We start from the raw sequence: 15,225 nt of genomic DNA, 5'->3' as shown, positions 1-15,225 counted from the left end.
AAAGCAACAAAATGCGAGCAATAAAATAAATTGTACACAGATATCACTGATTGAATATTTCAAAAGACCTGAAGACTGTTATTATTTTAACAAGCAGTCTTTTAGTTGTAAGTTAATAAATCTGGAAAAGATTCTCTAGAGATGTCCAGATGAGCACATGCATGCGCGCGCGCACACACACACACACACACACACACACACACACACACACACACACACACACACACACACACACACACACACACACACACACACACACACACACACACACACACACACAATGCATTAAAACCACTAAGGCCAAAATAGCAGCACCACAATGGACGCAGTGCCCAAATTAAGGCTTTAAGGCCGGCAGACTCTATTAGTCACTTCTGAGAATAAACCATGCTCACAACAGGGATCCTAATTGACCAATCAAAATGTGCCTCAAACATGAATACAGCGCCAACTACTTTATTACTAACAGTAAGGGGGCCTTATTTGTTGGCCAGCTTTCACATCTTAGAGCTACCGACACAATAAGGCTTGGTACATACCAATAATAGCGGCATTTTGAGGTTGCAGTTCGGCTTTCTTCTCTTTCTGCCATCTGCCTCCATGTTCCTGAGCGTAGGAGTCATCTTACCCTTGACCCTCTCTCTATTTTCCTCACCCCCCTCCTCCCGCACTCAGCTTTAGCCGGACAGTTCCAGTTCTCTTCCACGAATCGGCGTAGGTGCCCGATAGCAAAGCCTGCCCCCTTCACCCCTGTGCTTCCTCCTCTGCTTACCCCTCCCGATCTCTCCCTCATCTGAGGTGTGGAAGCGGAGAAATGTTGATCTGGCTCAGTTCTCGCGAAGCCCGGCCAGGACCTCCAACCTACCTGCCTCTTTCTCAACTGCTGAGACTGGTAATCTACTGTTGGCATGCTCTGTGGTATTAAAATGTGTTACTGGGGCAAAGTGGGTGCCGGTATTAGTGAAATGTAGCACAAAAAGGGCAAGAGACTGAGAGAAAGGAGAGGTACAGACATGACTAATGATGTTTTAGGCTACCTCCACACTAATAAGAATAAATGCATCTTGTCCGCTCTGTTTTAGCCTCCCATCTACAACATGCTGCTGCAATGAAATCTTAATGAAAGTGTTCTCCAAGGTGGAGATCTACAAATGCATTTGAACTCATGTTGTAGTGTGAGCCGCAACAAAACGAGCTTTTTGAAAATGTTGACATGTGACAATCATGTGATTACCTGAGTCATGTGATCCATCTGAGAATCTGGACAGGTTTTGAGGTGAAGTGTGTATCTAGTGACATCTATTGGTAGAAATATTATATAATATTCATGACTATGTTTTCATTAGTTTATAACAGGGCTGTACCCGACTCAGAATGACGTCAGTTGAATCAGATATGACTGTTCAAAACAAATATTCTTAGATTTGTTTTGTTTTCTACACCAACAGGCTCAGCGGGATGTTCAGCAGCATTTACAAAATATTGAATATAAGTTAACAGCTCTAACGACGGGTCATAAATGCCCAACAACATTTTTTGCCAACAGTGAATATCAACAACAGCAAGAGACTGTATCCTATTAACTTGCTGGGAGTTGTAAATTCACCACTTCTTCACCTGACAGTGCAGTCTCTCTCTCCCTCTTTGCCGCTGCCTGCATGCCCGCAACTGCTATCAAAGAGTAGCGTGACAGTCAACAGCACACACCACAGCAATCTGCGGTCCAAACCATCCCCAGAAGTACACGGCACAGAAAAAAAAACAACTGCTGGACTTGTAGCAATCTCAGTCAACTGAGGGTCTCCGACTGATGATTTTAAAATCTGACTTTCAAGAGGCACCCCATGTTTATAATCACCTAAAAATAACCGTAATCTTAGAATGAGCCGTTTATAACAACATATGGAGTGGGTCCTCTTCTGCTGAGTCCACTGTTTCTGCAGAAGGCCAGAATGGATAAAAAAAACAATGACTCTGTATATTGCCATTTGCATTTTGGCATTGGCCACCATAGATCTCCGACATGCTTGGCACACAGAATAAGTCTCAATTCTCTAACTTCAACACTAGATGCCACTAAAACCTACAAAACTGGACCTTTAAAAAAAAGGGGGGAAAAAAACAATGCAAAATTGCTACAGATCCTGGTGTTTCAATCAGTAACCGTGATCTTTCACTTTATTAACTCTAAGTTCAAACAGCATTTTAAAGATCTACCACACCTGGAGACGCCATAACTTTAAGGTTTCAGTTGTGCTTAAAAAAAGTAATCATCCCCTATTGATTTTTTATTGTCTGGCAATATTGAATCAAAGTAAATTTAGAGCTGTCTTTGACACTGATTAACATAATGATAGAAAGTGATCTAAATTAATTACAAGGTCCTCTGCTGTACACTATAATTGGCTTCTTTTCATGAAAAGTCTTTCTTTTTGAAAATTACCAAAATTGCTGAGAAGACAAGACTCTTATATATCGATATGCATGTTACATGTTCATATCTGTAGTTTTATATAGTAGTAGCAGCCTGGAAAAGTTCTACATAGTGTCGGCGTGCTAAACGCAGAACAGCAGGTGGTAAAAGGTTAGGGAATTAGACACATAAACAGAGTTCAAAGTATCTGCATCGGTGCGGACATCAGCTTCCTGTGACACAGTATTAAATGTCTGCAGACAGATTTCAGGAAGTAATTCAGCAGGTAAAGAAGAAAACAAGCTGATACACCAACTGTGAATATTATTAAGTACAGTATGAAACTGTATTTTTGATTCTACTCATTCCGTCTTACTACAGCAGGATGGACATTTGTGACCTTGCATGGCTGTGTCCCCACATTTGAGGTTAAAAGATGAGGACAGAATGGGAGAGAAAGAGGGAGACAGACAGAGAGAGAGAGAGAGAGGGAAAGAGAGAGAACGCCCCTCCTAAGCTGGATCTAGTGGCCTGTGCCCTCCTGCTCTTAATCCTGGCTTCCAGCACATGACCCAGCTAACAGAATTATAGAGCGCTTTGATTAGACCTGCTGCTGTGCGCACGTAGTGGGAGACGTGGCAGCGGTGTCGGGGGGACATGGGGTCCTTTTTTCTGCCACCACTTTGCAGGAATTCCAGGCCTCTACACATACCTATGCACACATACAGCATTAACCACACCTTAAACCTTGGCGTTCGCAGCCAACACGCAGCGGAAGAAAAGACACGAGGCCAGTCGGATTAGGCCTGCAAGTCAGTGAGTCAGCGGATTACCCCGGCACTGTTATTCTAGGTGAAAACTAAGAGTAATGCTGAAAAACGTGCTGCTAGCATTAGCCGCGGCTGATAGGACACAGAATGAGCTGCATGAATGGCACTTAAAGTGGTCACAACAAGGAGGGGAATTTCACATGACGACTTCAGCAGTGGGCCGTAATCGCATCAAGGGGTCTCGCAAGGGAGACGTTTATTTTTAAGTTTAAGTTTATGAACTGATGGAAAAAACAATCTCAAGGCTTATTTTTAAGTTGGCAACTGATGGAAAAAACAACCCTTACAAGGGCCGTGAACTGAAAGTCTGCTCTGAATATTGTCTATATAAACAAGTAGTAAAAAACGGTCACGTAAAAAAAAAAAAAATGGTGTTTTGTGTTTGTGTGTGTGTGTGTGTGTGTGTGTGGGTTGGGGGGGGGTTCTAAGTTCATGGTTGTGCCGTTTCAATTGTCTTTGTCAGCTGTTCTTGGGATTAGCAATATGTTAATTATTAAATTTTATGATATCCTTTTTATACAAAGGGTATATATACCTCTTCACTTTTTCAAAATGCTCTGGTGACACTATTGCATGTTCATATAAAACCCAATAAACAAAGTTTTGTTGGTTTTTTTTTCCTTAAAGAGTTTACTCTAAATTTGTCATCAGATTTTCTGATTAAAATATTATTTTTGTTATCAATTTACTATATTAACACAAAGTTTAAGTTTTTTTCCCACTTAAGTGAAGGCAGTGTTTTAGTAACTGTGTTGAAGCTGGGTTATATTGGCACCTGAATCAAGAGTTTGAAGGTTTTGTGGCTGTTTAACATGCATGTAAATCACTCAGTAGAGTGGACTTAACAAAACATTTGCACTGTGCTCTTACAATAGCATGAAAAGGGGAATGGAAATAAAGCTGGTCAGATGTGAACATGATACTGTAGAGTAAAGTGTTGGGGAATTCAGCACAGCATGTCTTCGCTGTGGGAGATTTACTGTATGTTGTATTCCCTCTAGGGAACATATTTCGGCTACAGTATGTCCTTACAATGTTTATACAACAGTGAATCCTAAAGCAAAAACCCTGAAGGTAAACCACAGACTACAACACAACCTAGAGATAATCTTACAGATTTAAACTTTGGACAGATAAGGGAATTTTCCAGAGAACTCACATTCAGCATCAAGTTTTTAAGCCACCGAGGATACAGTGTTGTGCAAGAGCTGGATCCATTCTAACTGAGATTTCTGAACTACGAAAAACTCAGCTTCCCTCCCAAAAGATTGATGAGGATAGAAACTGTTCAGTGCACGGAAAGGTTCCTGACAGTAAACAAATATGTGCAGCAACAAAATCACAATCTTGAAATGTCAGCAGAGTAAAAATACTGCCTGGCCGGAGGGTTAGATCCATGCAGCTGCAACTGCTACTACTCCCTCTGAAGCATGAATGAGTTAATCTTAAAATGACACTGCACACACTGTGTGACCAGTGTTATCTATCACATGTTTGCCAGTTGTGTTGCACACTAGCAGCACATGGTGCAGACACGCACGCACACGCACGCGCGTGCAAACACACACACACACACACACACACACACACACACACACACACACACACACACACTGTACTTTACAACTTAAAAGGACAGGTGCTCGTTTTTGCATTCATGTGGCAAGTTTGCAAATCCTGTTATAAGCAGATGCACAAAGTAAAACTGAATGTTTTTTCCTGGAATACTCAAACAAATACAGTACTTATGATGTAATCAAAGTTGACAAACAGGAGAATTTGATTCTCCTTCAATGTCTGCGTTATTACTCCGGTTCTGTCTGTCACTCGCTTGCCTAAAAAACACCACCACTTCAGACTATTAAACAAAAAGCTTTAATACAGCTGTTGCAGTGACTCGAGGGAGAGATATTTTTGGGTACAGCATCGTTTGAGGCTGTGTGTGGCATGTGCTACTTTCTTTGTGTCTGAGTGCTGTCGCAGCATGCTCGACACTGAATGAAACTCATTGTGACAAGTGGTCTGCTGGTGTTCCGGTGATGGAGGGTAGATGGGGAGGAGGGTGGGTTTGCCTGGGTCACCTCTAATCCTGCTGGGATAAATCATTTCCTTGAGACGTTTCCATCCAGCCTTAAATCAGAACAACGTCATGCCCTACCAAGAGGGGGCAAAATGAAGCTCCTATCCTCTCTTCTCATGAGGCATAAGAATTTTAAATGCATGAAGTTTACTATAAAGGCCATTTAAAGTGTAAACACTCTCTGTACAGCATAGCGACTGCAAGAGGTTACTGCTGTCTCTTTCAGTTTGTCTTAAGGCACCTCCTGCAAGCTGCAGTCTGCAGTTGTTTTCATTGAAAATTTGCTGAGTTATACAGATGCCTCTTCTGAAGTAATCCTCTATTCTAAAAATGCTTGTATATTTTATTTACCCTAAAAATGACTTTATAACGATCTGGTCATTGCTGCTGTATGACACATAGTTCCATTACAGCACAATGTGAAGACACTGTTTACGGCTTCAGCTAGATGCATCTTCTCTACTTTAAATTTCAATTTTCCTCTTTGGTGCTAAACATCAGATGATAAAAAGGAGCAAGATAAAGCTGCAATAGGACAAACAATGAGAGCTTCAGACTGTGGCAAAACAAATCAGTGGGTTTAGCCTCTCCATTAAGGGTGATCTGAGAAAACTATGTGACTGCAATTTTTCAGAACTGTATTACATAAAAATTGCTGTCATTTTCTATAAATGACAAAAAGTTCACAAAAAAATGCACATCCAGATGACAAAAAAATAGGTGCTGGGCAAGAGACGATACAAGAGAAAACAATTTAAAAAACTTAAGCCCACACACTAAACTATGCTCCAATACGCTTTAATTCAGTATTCGGTGACAATTCGAGGTTGTTGTTTTTTGGGTTTTTATACCTACAATTGGGCATACAGTGGGGCATGATTATCACAGAGACGCTGGCAGGTATCCAAAGTGTTTGCATTTAGCGGCTTCCTTTGCAAATTTGATATACTCCATATACAACAACTAGGTGTACAAAATGTAGGTATGTTTTTGTAGATATAAAACATGCTCCAACTGTGCTGTTTTAACACATTTTGTGGGAAAATAAAAGGCTAAAATATAAGTTCCCTCCGGCATTTTTACAGCTCTTCAGGTGAGAGTCAAACACAAAGCCAACCAGCGGACACACACGTGTTAAAAGACTTGTGAGATTCATTCTCACCAGGCAGCAATGCAGGAATCAGGACAACGTAGCCATCATAGCTTCTACAATAGGTACAGTTATGAAACTGTGATGTCATGCAACTGAAAAACTGGTTAATCCTGACATCTGCCTCTAATAAAAATAATATCACATTGATGGGATGTCACATTTGACAATGTGTTGATAGCTGACAACACCTCACCAGTCTGCACTTTCACTAGTAGAGTTAGCTTCAGAGACTGACAAGGACACTGCTTCACAGCCTCAAATCCTGAAGGTCATAATTCAAAGATTTTACAGTGTTGAGTTTAAAACTATGACATGATGGGCTTGGAAGTTTAACTGAGAGATTCAGACATCGCCATGTATCAGCTCCTTGTCACTAAAACTTTCCAGCCACCTGCTTGCTTTACTACAACATGACAAGGTAGAAGCCTAGTAATTGGCTGGACTGTGTATGAAACACTAGAGGGCTTTTAATTTGAAAGAACTTTTAGTTTGAAATAGAAAATGGCCAGCATACACTGAGTCACAGACTTTTGTTTGCTTTGACTTAAACTTAAGAGCGATTCCCAATCCCAAAATAAATAAATACGTGTTAAAATGAGGAACAGTACACTAAGACACAGTCACACAGCACAAAGGACTGGTGTTGTGTTAAGAGACTGTTTCCCCGTCGATATGTGTTAACCCTACCTAAACCTGACCCAAACCCTCTAAGGAACTGTACTTTATTCGGCTGAGGTGTGACTTTTTGTCTCATCTTGATCGTCCCTGAAGCTGTAAATGTTTTTCCTAATCATTCACCTTCCCTCCACCATCAATTTTTTTGCATTAACACCTAATGTAAGCAGCGTTGGAACCAATGAAACGAGTAAACAGCACAAGCATTCATTATCACCAAAACAAGCATCTAATTTCTTAAGCAAAATGCAAATCCTCCTAAAAATGATGTGTTGAAGGACCGTTGGAAACTTTGTTTTTCTGTTTTCAATTCCTGGCTATGATAGAGGCTCTGATTTTGCAGATTTTCAGAGAAATCTTGCCTTTCAAACTCACTATCTGGATTTGGAATTCAAAATACTATTTAAAGTTGTATGTCCCTCACCTAAGCCAAAATAAAAAACACCACTCTGTTGGTGTTTATATAGCAAAACATTTAACACTCTTTCACCTCCTTAAACTTTCACTTTGCAGCTTGTTAAGACACTTTTAATTATGCATGCATCCCTACAAATAGCAAATTTTGCTATAAAAAATGCATAAAAAATAGTTGAGCCCCAGGCAACAGGCAAGAAATGCACTATATCATGCATTTAGCAAGCCACAAACAGGAGAGTGTATGTGAACAGATTATGTTGACAGGTTTGTTGACTGTAGTTCAGTCTGAAGCTGGGTAAGCCTTCTCAGCATTACTGGGTGGTGGGGGTCACTCCCTGTAGAGACACATCGGAGCAGGAATGTGTGAAACATTATGAAGATGTCATCACCTGTTCAGTGCAGGGAACCCTGGAGATCTTCAACTATATTTAATCCTTGTCTCCCGCAGGTTAAAACCCTGACATTACCCTAGAAAAGCATCTTCACCGAAGGACCTTTTTACTCTGTGCACACTCCACTTGCAGTGTTTTCCCCAGGGTTTCTTGTAGTACAGAAGTATTTTTGGTGCCAGTGCATTTTCCAGGCTCTGTTCCAAAATTGTGCTCATTTCTCTGTTTGGACTGCCATAGATCTAAAAAGGACCAATTATACAATTTACCATTATTAAAAAGGAGGGCGACAAGATCTTTATCACATCACTAATCAAATCCTACACTCAGTTTGAACACCCTAATTAAGTCCCATGTAAAAAGGGGATGAAAAGTCCTTTAATGCTGTTAAAGCGTAACATGATTCAGTGCAGCCATCATATGTGATTACAATATTATTTCCTCAACACTGTACAATTAAATGTCTCTTAAGTGAAATGACAATCTACTTAACAATGCTGCAGTACTTTAGAGTTTGGACTTTCACACTATTATTCATCTTCCTAGATGTTCAGGGTTCTCACTTTCATGGACAAAATATCAAAACTTTTCCATGACTTTCCTCCTTGGTTGCTCTTCCTGAGGTTTCTACCATTTTTTAACCTATTAAACATTTGGGTTTTTTTTAGGAGTTTTTCCTTATCCGCTGTGAGGGTCCAAGGACAGAGCGATTTTGTACGCTGTAAAGCCCTCTGAGGCAAATTGTGATTTGTGATGTTGGGCTTTATAAATAAAACTGAATTGCTTTTGAACTTTTCAAGGACCCATAACTTTTTTTCCTTGGCCCATTTGCCTGACATTTTTCAAACATATCACATTCAAACTTGATTTCAACTAGCCGGCATACATGAAGGGAGAGACAGAAAGCAGGGAAAAAATGGAAAAATGTACATCATGGTAAACGAAACATCACACAGACACGTATTAAAGCTATGTTTCATTGACAGCTAAAAAAAATAAATAGGTCTTCATGTTTTATTACATGGAAGGTTATTCCTGGGACATTACTGTAACAATTTCTCTTCACACAACAAAATTCCATGACTTTTACAAACTTTCAATGATTGTAAATAACAACATTGGTTTCCCAGGGCTGGAAAACATGATTGTGATATTCCATAATTTTTCCAAGTTTTCTCTGACTATGGGAACCCTGGATGTTACATATAAAACTTGAGCTGTCCCCTTAACTAAGCACACTGACTTGCAGTTTTAGGGTCAATACTGCATCTTAGATGTCTCTAAAATGTAATCAAACATCTACTTTACACAGAGAAACGTATGTATGCAGGCTCTATTATATCATATGTTGACACAGAGACACCATGACGACGGCATACCATCTAAAAAACCATGTAGAACGAGACGCTGAGAATGTGTGGACAGGTTACCTCGACCCTATCAATCAAATTAGGTAATGCTGCTGACCCGCATGCTGAGAAAAACTTGGGTTATCGATGCCAGAAGTAAAAATTGCAAACATGTCATCAAAGATCTTCAGTTACAGTAGAGACATGCAGGAGAGAGCTGAGGGTGCTTAAGGGGTTTACTTCTGGCTGTTTGATTATTGAGCTAACTAGATTGTCAAAGTAATCTATTTCAGGGTTGAGGTGACGTAGGATATTTAGAAAATTTGATTTTTAAATGGTTTGTTAAGGAAGCAACAAAGTCAGAACTCAGAGAAACTCCACCTTGCCTGCTCTCTTGGCTTCATGTCAGGACAGATGAGCTCCATACCTTCATTTAACTCTTATCTTCAACTGTTGTTTACATTCGTACATGCCATTGTTCTACCTAGCTTGTTCCTACCCACACAAGGTGGCCTTCTGGGTAGATACCACTGCACTCTGACGAACTGCCCCCACCTTCCAGCCTCGCTGCTTTCTAAGGTGTCACATATCCACCACTCGGTCGTGTTGCTAAAGGCAGTAGGGAGGAGGAATGATTTGGCTAGAAATAGCCAGTGTCACATGAGTGTGTGCAGTGACCAGTCAGCCAGCTGCTCATCCTTACATGGAGCCCTGCTCCATCCGTACAATCAAATGCAAACAGGCGGTAACACTATCAACACAACAGTGTGGACCTGCGCAGACAGGTCGATCATTCATCTCCCGAGAGTTGTCACACCCTTCACCGCACTCAGGAGAGCAGAGCTAAGATGGACACGTGAGCCCACACCTGTTCAAACATCAAGATTTCTACAAACTCACAAGAACTTTCACAAAGACAAAAGGAATCCCAAAGCTCCTATTCCCTTGAGAGAAAAATAAAAAAACATGTCTTGTTTATGCCTGGCTAATTAACTTAGAAAATATATAAGAAGTTTATGATAACAAGATTGTCTCCCTCTAACTGCATGAAAGTGTCAATTTTTCTAGATCAGCTTCTTGCACAGCTGAATTACCACTCTTTAAAGGGGCTCTTTCCAAAATTCAGCGTGTATGAGCTGTCTGGACACAGTGAGGTGGCTGCGCTGGCAGCTAGAGGCCAACGGTGCTAACTCCTTAAACAGTGCCAACAATGGCGACAGTTCTGACAGAAGAGGAGCTGATGGGTGGACTCCGCTGCAACAACTCAATCCTGATTTCAGCTGTTACCTCAATTTTGGGGACAGTTCACATTTGAACCACTCCCTCTACCATTACCATTTACTGCTGGTACCCACCACTACTTTACTTTCTCTGAAATAAACAAAAATTGTATTTTTCATGACGCTATGCTGCCGTCCTTGAAGCTCTGTGGCTGGCCTTCAGGGGCACTGCTTCATCTAAAGCAGTCATTTTCACCAAGTTGCACTCTCAGGTAACAAAGTTTGGCACAGATGAATTAAAGGTGAATCAGTACTCAGTGATGTAATTCAGTGGATACCCTTAAGTTCAGTACCCAACAGTAGTAACTGCCTTATGAGCACAGTGCAGAGTGGCGGCGATGAGCTAGCCAGTGGAATACACATTTGCATGTGCTGCTGGGCCGGTTTACCAAACCACAGAGGAGCTCACATTACAGCACACATAAAGGGTGCGTGACTTCATTCTTTGCACAAGACGCAATTACTCCACTATGTCTTTACATCGGAAATACTGATTTGCTGGTATATTAATGCTCTGAATGCCGCAGACAGAACCATTAATGATTCAGTGGGGAAAAAATCATGATAAACCACAAGTTATTGTATTTTAACCAAACCTCCCGCTCAAAATTAAGCAACAAAAAGGAGAGAAGTGATGCACACTGCAATATTTAGTTACGAAAATAATGTTCATGATATATTTTGTCATGCCCATCTGAACAGTTTTGCCAAATCTTTCCTGAGTGACTTGATCTTTGGAAATTTGGAGGCCGTCTATAGGTAACAGAAGCAGAGAGACACAAAAATAACTACATGTGTCATTGACATAACCCGACAGATCATCCCAAAAGCCAAGAATAACTCTTGCCAAACTTCTCTCAGTATTTCCGACAGTGCTTTGCCATCACAAGTTTTCCAAAACCTCAAACTGACCCCAGGCCTTAGTGGCAAAAATGATGACTCATTAAAGTCAAGCCCTGGGTGTGGGTGCTCCTGAACAAATGTACTTGAGTGAGAAGAACAGGAAAATAATGTCCATTCTACCTCTCACAAATAAAAGCACAATGCCTCACAGTTCAGCAGTAAGCCTGTCATTAGCATAGTTAACACCAGGCCAGCACCCAAACAAGAGACGCTCTGTGTGACAGCGCTTTGATACGGACCCTGCCGCTTACAGAAGGCCACCAGAAACACTACAGAGCGGCTCTCATGGCCCGAGTGGAGAGGACAAACGGGGCCAAAAACACACAACAGGTCAGAGAAACCCATGCAACCAGCATGAGCAGTCACACGCAACCTGGGGGTAATACATTTCTAATTATTTGTTTACATGTAAATTGGCATGGGTTTCCTTTTTATGGGAATAATCATTGTCTTTAAGGGGGCCATAACTTAAAGAATAGAGGTTTTCCTGCATGCGTCACCCTCGCCAATTTAACTGAGGGTCTCTCACTTCAAAGTAACCAAGACGGGGAAACTACCGGGAAGCCTATGGCTGTCCGCGTGATTAAATAACTGAGTCAATGCTAACTTTAAGTGCTGATATTTGTCAAGAAGACAGAGGAAAACCCTCAAAAATACCGCAATCATTCTGCAAAGACATGTCGGTAAAGATTCTGAGCATTACGAGCTATTAAGGCTCACTTTAGGGTCAAAGAAGAATGCAGGCCTACGTGACAGCAGTAACAGGAGGACAGAGAAGCATTATGGGATGCCAGCATTTTTATCGGTTGTAAGATTGCCACTAACTAGACAGGAGTTCCCTGAAACCAGCTGCATACATATACATGTGTGCAAACCACAAATATTTAAGTGTATAAATGCAGCCTCAAGTATTTTTTGCATCCAGGCAACTTAGATCTGGTTAAATACTGAGCAAAAGCTGGAGCAGTGGTTGTAAAGTAGTCTAATTAAGAGCTGGAAATGGTTTTGATATTTTCTCCAAGCTTTAATGGTGCCCTGACCCTGAAGCAATGCGGAAATTAAATCATCAAGAGACTCACGGAAATGTGATGTCTGAAAAAGTGCTGTTCTGAAGTTTGTTTTCAGCATCTTTCTCCATCACTGACTGATAGCAGCTTCCTAATGCGAGCATTTCCCAGTTTCCTTTAACAACAAAAACAACCCTCGCATACCGACCTTTCCTGCTCTCCTCCGTCTGGTGCAAGACACTCATGAAAAGACATGTTATCAGCTCCACATGATCAATGACATGTTTAACCTGTTTTTAAGCAACAACGTGGATTTAGCAACACTGAGCAGACACACACACACACACACACAGCATGAATTGGATTCCCACTCGTTCTGTGCTATCATGTGATGTTGCCATGGCGAAGGAGGGCTCAGACATAACAGTGTGATTGTGCTCCGAGGGCGAGGTGGGCCGATCAGAGAGACAGACTGTTCTCTGACTGTGACACTGCCAGCCCCGGTGCCAACTGCCTTTCCACCCACTGAGACGGAGACACACCCACTGGCAGAAGGGACAGCCTGCACGGGGCCCTACCGTCATGGAAACCAGAACCGACTCCAGTGCATTTTCCATACATTGCTTTTTCTCATGTTGGTCCGCAAGATCAAGGTCATATCCTCTCTTTTTTTCACTACTAATTTCTAAAAGCCACTGTACTGTACCATGAGTGAGGGCAGCTTTTATGTTACATTGCAGGGCAGCAACTTACAATGATTTTCATTACTAGTGATTATGTGAATTATTTACTGATTTAACGTCACATTGTATAGTCCAGGATTTCCCGCACATCCATTTATTTGTGGCAGTCTGCCACAATGAAAAAATCGTCGCAGGGTCAACATCTGGGCAGTCAGCAAGGCCAACTGCATCATGAATTTGACTGGTCACAAGAACCCAGTGAAGTGTGTCAGGTTCAGTTTTTAGGATTTTTGGATTTAACTGTTTACATACTGCACTGCTCACTTGATAGTTATATTTTAAAGTGCCGTTTTCTACTAATACTCTCTTTCAATGAACTTAAAAAAATTCCTGATTACAATATTGCAATGTGTTTATGTGATGATGACTAAAAAATGATATATTGTGCAGCCTAGGCAAAGTGGTGCACATCTTAGTTTAGCATGTTAATAAACTAACATCTACCCTTCAGCAAAAAAGAAACTACAACTGAGGAGGACGTAAATAGTGGACAAGTTAAAAATTTGACCTAATGGTAGTGCTTAAGGGAAAATTAAGGGATCAGTAAGTTGAAATCCATCCTAAAGGGATCAAGTATGTCTGTGAGAGTTTCAAGGCAACCCATCCAACAGTTGTCAACACATTTAGGCTAACTCAAAACCACAAACGTCAACCTCATGGTGGTGACAGAGGGGGAGAAAGAACGCAAAAGTCACACTCTCATATCTCTGATGTATTTATTTCAGCTAATGAAGATAAACGTTTTGGCACTCTGACTTCTCCAGTATAAATACAGCAGTCACTTGACTGGCATTAATATCAGCCAGGACAGGTGCTGCGAATCACTGCAATCAACTTAGAAGGCCAGTGTAAGGGAGGCATGTGACTAAAGAACTAGAGAAAAAGTCCGGGGATCATCAAAGTCATTAGGAGTTATCCTCTGGGGGATCATGCCAGTCTGCACAAATGTTCTCCTAATCCATCTGATAATTGTTGAGATATTTCAGTCTGGACTTAAGTGGGGGACTCACCAACAATGACATTCCTGGGGCCATACAACACGCATGGCTAACAATGTCAACAAAAACAGTGAAAATCCCCAGGACAGAGTGAAGTCCTTGTTTTGTCCAAGGCTAGATCTAAACTAATAAATCAGATGATAAGTCACAAGATATTGCAGCACAAGAATGCCAAAAATATGTTTGAGGTTATTTCCATTACATAGCATGTCCATCTGACTCTAAAATAAGCATTTCAGTCCTCAAAATATGTATGACTAAAAATTTAAATGCAACACTTTTTTTTAAGATCTAAGACTTTTTAATGCACTCGATTTCTTTCAAACTGTGGTTGAATATGTTTCAATCCATGTTAGTGATCAACTCACCTTTAGAAAGATAATCCATTCACCTGACAGGTGTGGCTTATCAAGATGCTGATTAAACAGCACGATTATTACACAGGTGTTCCTCGGGATGGTCACAACAAAAGGACACACTAAAATGTGTAGTTTTAACTTCAAAAAAAGACATTTATTAGGATTTCTTGGTGAGGTGTTTCTTTGGTCACAGACACCTCAAAGAATTAGTCAGTGTCTGGTGTGACACCGCTTGCCTCATGCACTGCGACACATCTCCTTTGCGTTGAGCTCATCAGGTTTTAAGATATAAAACAAAAACAGGCACTAAGTCTTTACACTTTAAAATACAAACAGCAAATATTTAACTATTTTTGTGTGATAACAGTTCTGGAAAAACTAATCACAAATTATAATTGTTGCCGATTTTTTTCTTTTGACTAATCAATTGACAGGTTGACATGGTTTCAGTACCATATCGATAATTGTAAAAATATGGCTTTTGAACTCAGATCAGTCCAATTCTGTCCCACTGTTTGTCTACAAAATATCGCATGAAAAATCTCAAAGAAGAAGGTACACCCTGCATCGAGGGCTGCTGTGAAGTAATGTTTTGTGACCTGCCCACTCATGGAGGACATTCTCGTCAC

At 40.9% G+C, this 15,225-nt stretch overlaps 1 protein-coding gene across 4 annotated transcripts in view; it reads right to left on the bottom strand.

Annotated features, from left to right (window-relative positions):
• slc20a2 (solute carrier family 20 member 2) overlaps positions 1-15,225 on the bottom strand; it is a 66,064-nt gene that overhangs the window by 45,488 nt on the left and 5,351 nt on the right. The window contains exon 1 of one of the 4 annotated variants that reach the window (XM_042488877.2): positions 540-668. The exons of the other annotated variants lie outside the window; for them this stretch is intronic. The gene's annotated coding sequence lies outside the window, so the exon portion shown is untranslated. Of the gene's footprint in view, positions 1-539; positions 669-15,225 lie in introns of those variants that run through there. 4 annotated transcript variants of the gene reach the window in all.

The sequence above is a fragment of the Plectropomus leopardus genome, chromosome 4 (assembly GCF_026936395.1).
Source record: "Plectropomus leopardus strain MGB_pleo_1.0 chromosome 4, ASM2693639v1, whole genome shotgun sequence".
In the NCBI taxonomy this organism is placed as follows: domain Eukaryota; kingdom Metazoa; phylum Chordata; class Actinopteri; order Perciformes; family Serranidae; genus Plectropomus; species Plectropomus leopardus.
The sequence above is the reverse complement of the archived record's forward strand: the minus strand, read 5'-3'. Positions and strand labels throughout refer to the sequence as shown.